Below are 6,790 nucleotides of genomic sequence, written 5' to 3' on the forward strand. Positions count from 1 at the left end.
GAGGGGAGAGGACCAGCTCTCCCAATTTTGGGGGGGCGTCTTCTCGTCCGAAGCCCCAGCGCCTCCTCCGCGCGGGATGACCCCCTCCCCTCAGATCCGGCCCCGGGCTCGGTCCCGCCGACGCCTGGGTTCCACTGAGCACGGAGGGCAGACGCGACTGTTGCCAGCGGGGCGGGGGGGGGGGGGGACACGACGGGGCGCAGCACTTTCACCCGCGTCCTCCCCTCGGGTCACATCTGCTCCGCAGTCCCCGGCTCCAGACCCCCTGCCCGACCCATCCACACATGGAAACGTGCGCGCTCCAGGAAGGTGGCTGGAAAGCTCTGGAAGGAAAGCCTGCCCTGGCGGCTGATTCCTGGGCACTGCAGGACCCTTGAACCCGGCCATAAATGCCAGAAAGTTGTGTTACTATTTCCATTTTAGATATGGGAGTAACTGAGGCCTGGGTCCCCCGATTGGGAAGTAGAGAAAAAAAACAACAACCAAAAAAGTCTGATTTAAACCAGAGTCTAATTCCAAAGCTCCGGTACTTAACCTCTGTACTGGGCTAGGGCAGGGAAAATTGTGATTTCCCCTCTTCCCCTCCCTGTCTGGCCTCTTCAGTCCCACAAATGTTAACTGAGGTTTGCAGGGGACACGGAAGTGAATAATGCAGTCGGTCTCCTGTCCTCCATATCTACCAACACCAGCTCTGACTGGTCCTGGGCTGGTCTCCACTTCCCCAGTGTGTCTGACATTTCTTTGTCCCGTGCCTAAAGGGCCAGTCCACCTTGCTTCATACCTCAAGTTCCTCCCACAATGCCTTTGTCCTTAGCCTGCTTGTTTCTAACTCTTCCTTTGACCCTGAAGGGTGATGGGCAGCATGTGTGAAAGGCAAGTGGTGAGTCTGCCAACTGCAGCTCCCTCTCTACAGACTTCTCTCCACTTCTGCCACACCCCAAACTTTCCTGTAGGACAGTTGGACCCTTCCCCGCACCCCCCCCCAAGACTGAACAGGGGCCCTGGGGTGGAGTGCAGCAGGAATAGGAGAGGTGAAGGGCTCTATTAATTTGGCATCATGACCCAATCAAGGCCTCCATCTGGGGACAGATAGGCCCTAGGTTCAAATCCTTATCCATGAGGTCAGATATTAACAACAACAACAAAAATGTCACTGGAGGCCCTTTGCAGTGTCAAATGCACTTGGGAAGTTAGTACAAATATTTTGCCTTAGGTGCCACCCCACAGGACTTGGTACTGGAGAGGGTGAGAGAAGATCAGATACCTCCTTCTTTCACCCCCTATACACCTTAGGCTCCACTGAAGGTTTATGAAGACCCTACTAGTCTGAATCAAGTTTGGGGAGAGAGTTGGATAGGGTCATTCAGGACAGTTTCTAGGAGATAAGGACCTTGGGTTAGGGGTAAGTAGGGACAAAGGGGAGCTTCGGAAAGGCATGGAAAGAGAGAAGTTAAGTGATAGGTGAGTGGTAGGGGAGGGGGCAGTGGGGCCCAAGTCCCTGTGTATGAAGGGAACACAAGTTGGGTCACTTTTCCCCCCCCAAGCTTACCCCTCATACCCCAGGCTGCCTCATCTGTCCTTTCTCCAGTGGGAGTGGGTACACTCAATGTCCCTGGAAACCAAACGTTGCATAGTATCCCTGCCATTTGGGGGCTGGCTTTTCTTATGGATCCTCTCCAAGTTATTGTCCGGGGTCCCCCAGAGCGCAACCTGAGTCTTCCTGTGGGCTGCTACTGCCACCTAGTGTCCATTCTCCATGGCACTTTGAAACGTTTTCAGCTAAACATTTGAGGGAGGGGAGTCTCAGGTTCTCCAAGAGCCTGCGACCCCCTCTCTCTGGGTTCAATTTTGTCCAGCCACTTTTGTTCCAGTGTAAACAGAAGGGTACAGTCAGACCCTAGGAAATATTGTTGCAAGTTCAAAGATCACATTCAGAGGTAAGGACTGGGAACCAGACCCACCTGATTTGATCCTTCTTTTACTTGTGCTGTGTCCTTAACTTGTCTGAGTCTCAGTTTTCCTGTGGGTGGAAGCGGGACTATTGAGAAGAATAACTGAAAATACCCATGTGAAAATGCTCTGGAAACTGACAAAGGGGGTGGGGAGAGATTTTTCAAGTCATGAATACTAATGACAATTACCAAGAGGTCACACAGATGAACCTTGGGTAGGACCTGGGGCCACTCTCCCTGAATACAGAAGTTGGGGGGGGGGGGTCTCCACTCTTGGAGTTGCTTCAGGGAAGGTGCTGGTTTCTAGAGCCCATGGGAAGGGAGACTGAGCCTGAGAGATTTCAGGTTTGTTCTAAACCATCGAGCTGCAGATCCGAGAACAAGACAGGAACCACTACAGGCCTGTTTGCCCTCTTTTGGATGGAAAAAAAAGCCCTCAGAGCCGAGGCCCAAGAGACCAGGAAAGCAGGAAGCCCTCCTCACTGTGGTACAGAGGAGACCAAGGCCCTCAGGCCCCCATTAGCCCTCCTCCTGGGCCGCTGCTCCCTCCCCTGCACAATTCCTCCCACATTCCTCCAGGCAACAGGAAACCCCAGCTGCAGTCCAGACTTCAAACAGCTCCTCCCTCTGGGGCAGGGGGTGTGGGAGGAGAGGCCAGAGGCCACAGGGCAAAGGTCAGCTTTGTTCCTGCCAGAGGTGGTGAGGGACCTGGGGAAGATGGGGGGGGGGGGGGGGTGAGCAGGGTTGGGCCCTTGACAGCCACACTCTGTGTGTGTGTGTGTGTGTGTGTGTGTGTGTGTGTGTGTGTGTGTGTGTGTGTGTGTGAATTCCCCTGTGGCTCTCTGCCTGTCTCTAGGGGTAGCTGTGTCTTTGTGGACTGACGTTATAAATCTGATCGTATGGTAAGTACATGGTTGTGTGTGTGCTCAGCCGGGACCCCTCAGACTCGTCTTTCAGTGTCATCAAGCGTCTTGATGTGCTGGGTTTAAAGGCAAGGAGCGTGACTGGTGTGTTTCTTTGTGTTCAAAGGGGTGTCCCGCTCCTGCCACTTCTCTCATCTTTCTTCCACCTTGGTTACCCAGAAGGTTCCTTCTGAGAAGTGAATGTGACCTTGTTACTCTCTGCTCAAAGCCCTGCAGAGGCTTCCTATTGCCCAGGGCTTAGAATCTCAGCCAAGTACATACTGCACCAGAGCTCCGCCTGCCTCATCATCCTCATTTTACCCATTAACCACGCTCACATTTAATACTCCAGTCATCAGCATGGGGAGCGCCCTGTAGTTCCATTTCCTGCCTTCTGAACTCGCTTAATTCAATCCAGTCTGGAATGTCTGTCTCTTGATTTTTAAATATTTATTTATTTTGGTGACAATGGGATTTGAACTCAGGGCCTTACACTTGCTCAGCTTGCTTATTTGGCTAGCACTCTACCACTTGAGGCATGCATACTTCTAGCACTGCTTTTGGCTGGTTAATTAGAGATGGAATCTAGCAGCTTTTTCTGCCCTGGTTGGCTTCAAACGGTGACCCTCCAGATCTCAGCCTGCTGAATAGTTAGGATTGGGATTACAAGTATGAAATACTGGTTCTTCGCTTTTCTTTTTTCTTTTTGGAGATGGGGGTCTCACTATGTAGCCTAATTTCACCTTAAACTTGAAATCCTCCTATCTCAGCCTCCTGAATGATGGCATATGCAATTTCCACCATGCCTAGAACTTGTCTAGACTTTTATTACCAAGTAAATTCTTTTTTTTTTTTTTTTTTTGTCAGTCATGGGGTCTGAACTCTGTGCATGGGCTCTGTCCCTGAACTCTTCAGCTCAAGGCAAGCGCTCTACCACTTGAGCCAGAGTGCCACTTCTGGTTTTCTGGTTAATTGGAGACAAGAGTCTCACTGACTTTTCTTCCCCGGGCTGGCTTTGAACAGCACTCCTCAGATCTCAGCCTCCTGAGTAGCTAGGATTACAGGCATGAGCCACCAGCGCCTGGCTCTCTTCTTTTTTTTTTTTTTTTAATTGTCCCTAGCAAAGCAACACCTCCTCTGAGGAGCCTTCCCAACTGAGCCCTGTCCAGCTGAGTTAATATTCCTCTTCCCCTTTGGCCACACAACTTGAATTATCATTTCTGTTGTGTCTATGTCTATCCACTAATTCTCTCATCACCAGTAACTTGTCTCTGTGAGAGTAGGAATTGTGCCTCATCCCTTATTCTGGGATGAGAAGGTTCTAAAGGGCCACCTCCTATCCGCCACCCTATCCCTGAAAGTTTCTTGCACTTTTGACTGTAGTGCCCAGAGCTTCCACTAGAGAGAGTATGAACATCACTGCTGGACCATTTTGGACACTTGTAACTTCAACCTTCTCTGCCTCATTTACACCCTTGGCCTTCCTGTACATAATTATTTGTACTTGTCTGAATGGGTATTGTTCTGCCATATCTCCTGGGCCTTTGCATATGCTATTCAGAGATGACTTTACTCTGGTTATTTCCTCAGGTTTTCACATACTAAAAAAAAAAAAATAATAATAATAAATCTTCCTGAGCTTACAGACTGACCTTGATTTCAAGTGTTCTAATTGTTTTCTGTTCTACTCTTGCTCCATGAACAGGACCAGCCCATAGAAGACAGCAGCAACTGTACAAAATGATTATTGTAGCCTCCTGAGGTAGCTAGGATTACAGGAGTGATCCACCAGCAACCAGCTCATCATGCAGTATTATACTTCCACTGCTCGGTCAGGGGACTGACAGAGTGAGCTGCATAGGATTCTGAGTTCAGCCAGGCACCTGTGGCTCATGCCTGTAATCCTAGCTGCATAGGAAGCTGGGATCTGAGGATTGTGATTCAAAGCCAGCCTGGGCAGGAAAGGCCATGAGACTCTTATCTCCAATTAACCACCAGAAACCTGGAAGTGGAGCTGTGGCTTAAAGTGATAGAGCACTAACTAGCCTGGAGCAATAAATAAATAGTTCAGGGATAGTACCCAGGCCCTGAATTCAAGCCCTACTACCACCACCACCAACAACAAAAAGACTCTAAATTCAAATCCTGGCTCTATCATCTAGTTGAATGACCTTGAGTGTGTCTCTATTTTGTAAAATGGTGACAATCTCACTTCTGCCCTGCCGAGAGGATCAAATTAGACGATGCATGCGAAACACCCAACATTAGTCAATTAGGTGTCCTCCTCCCCCAGCATGAACTTGGAGATAACATTGCCCTCTGAGTCTCAAGCCAGTGAAACCCGTGCATGGCAGAGGAGAGGAGCCAGGTGGGGGAGTGAATGAGGCGAGAGATGGTTTTGTACACTACTGAAGAGTTTCGTGAGCGGTGCTAACCGCAATCAAGGTGACCCGCCTGTAATCTCAGGGAGGCAGGGCGAGGATGTGATTGAAATTGAGAAAGCAGAAGCCTAATCAATTGTATTGTGCTCTATCTGGAGGGAACAGAAGGCCGTACTGAAATGGGGGACCAGGGGAGGTTCATTCTTTCTCTCCCAAGGGAGAGATGGGGAGCTGGGAGGCATGGGGAGGCTCTGTTCTGTGGAGAGCAGTGAGAGGTCTGGTGAACTCCAGATGGTTCGCTGCCCTGCCGGGGCCTCCAGTGAAAGCACATGAGCCTCCAGGCCCAGGCAGAAGCCCAGAAGCAGGCCAGAGTGATCTGCTTCCAGGAAAAGGCTATACAGAGTAAGAGCACTGATTGGGGAGCCAGAAGACTAAGTATAAGTCCTTGCTCTGCCACTTAGGCCCTGGACACCAAGGAAAAGCTGATAAAGTCAGAGGTTAGTCATCTTAGCACTCAGGAGGCTGAGGCAGGAGATTGAGAGTTCAAGGTCATTCTGGGTGACATAAGGAGACCGGTCTCAAAAAACAAAACAGAAGAAAAAAGAAGGCAAAAGGCTGAGATGTTTGGGCCACAGTCAAAGCCTGTCTAGGAAGAAAAGTCTATCAGACTCTTATCTCCAGCTAACCAGCAAAACCCACAAGTAGAGGTATGGCTCAAGTGGTAGAGCACCAGCCTTGAGAAAAATAGCGATGGTATAGTGCCCAGACCCTGAGTTCCAGCCCCAGTACTGACACAGAGAAAAATAAAAAAAAAGGAAGGGGAGGGAGGAAGGAAAGAAAGGAAGGAAGAGAGATGTGGCTCAAGTGGTAGAGTACCTACCTAGCAAACTGAAGGCACTGAGTTCAAACCCAGAACTGCCAAAAAAAAAAAAAGGAGAAAGAAAGAAAAGAATCTGGGTGCCAGAGGCTCATACCTATAATCCTAGCTCCCCAGATGACTGAGATTCAGAGTTTGAAGCCAGCCCAGGCAGGAAAGTCAGTGCGATTCCATCTGCAAACTATCTAGCAAAAGTCAGGATTGGAGGAATAGCTCAAGCAGCAGAGCATCAGGTAAGCAAGCATGAGACCCTGAGTTCAAACCCCAGTACCACCACAAAAAATAACTAAATAAACAGGAAGACAAACCAAGCAATTCACTTCAGTGTAGACAGGAGGCCTTCCCTTTCTTAGGAACTGGTTGGAGGAAACAGCAGCATGCACCTGACAGGACCCCTAGCAAGCCAACAATGCAAGTAGGAGGGACAAAGACAGCTAGCTTGCTCAAGTGGTAGAGTGCCAGACTTGAGCACAAAAGCTGAAGAACAACTAACTCCCTGACCCTGAGTTCAAGCCCCAGTACACACACACACACACATACACACACACACAGAGCCAGAAGTGGACATGCAGTTCAAGTGGTAGAATGCCAGTGTTAAGCAAAAAAGAAAAGCAAGAGCATAAGGCCTGAGTTCAAACCCTGTTACTGGCACAAAAATAAATAACACATGAATAAAGG

Source organism: Dipodomys spectabilis, unplaced genomic scaffold (assembly GCF_019054845.1).
Source record: "Dipodomys spectabilis isolate Male_0828 unplaced genomic scaffold, ASM1905484v1 ptg000118l, whole genome shotgun sequence".
In the NCBI taxonomy this organism is placed as follows: Eukaryota; Metazoa; Chordata; class Mammalia; order Rodentia; family Heteromyidae; genus Dipodomys; species Dipodomys spectabilis.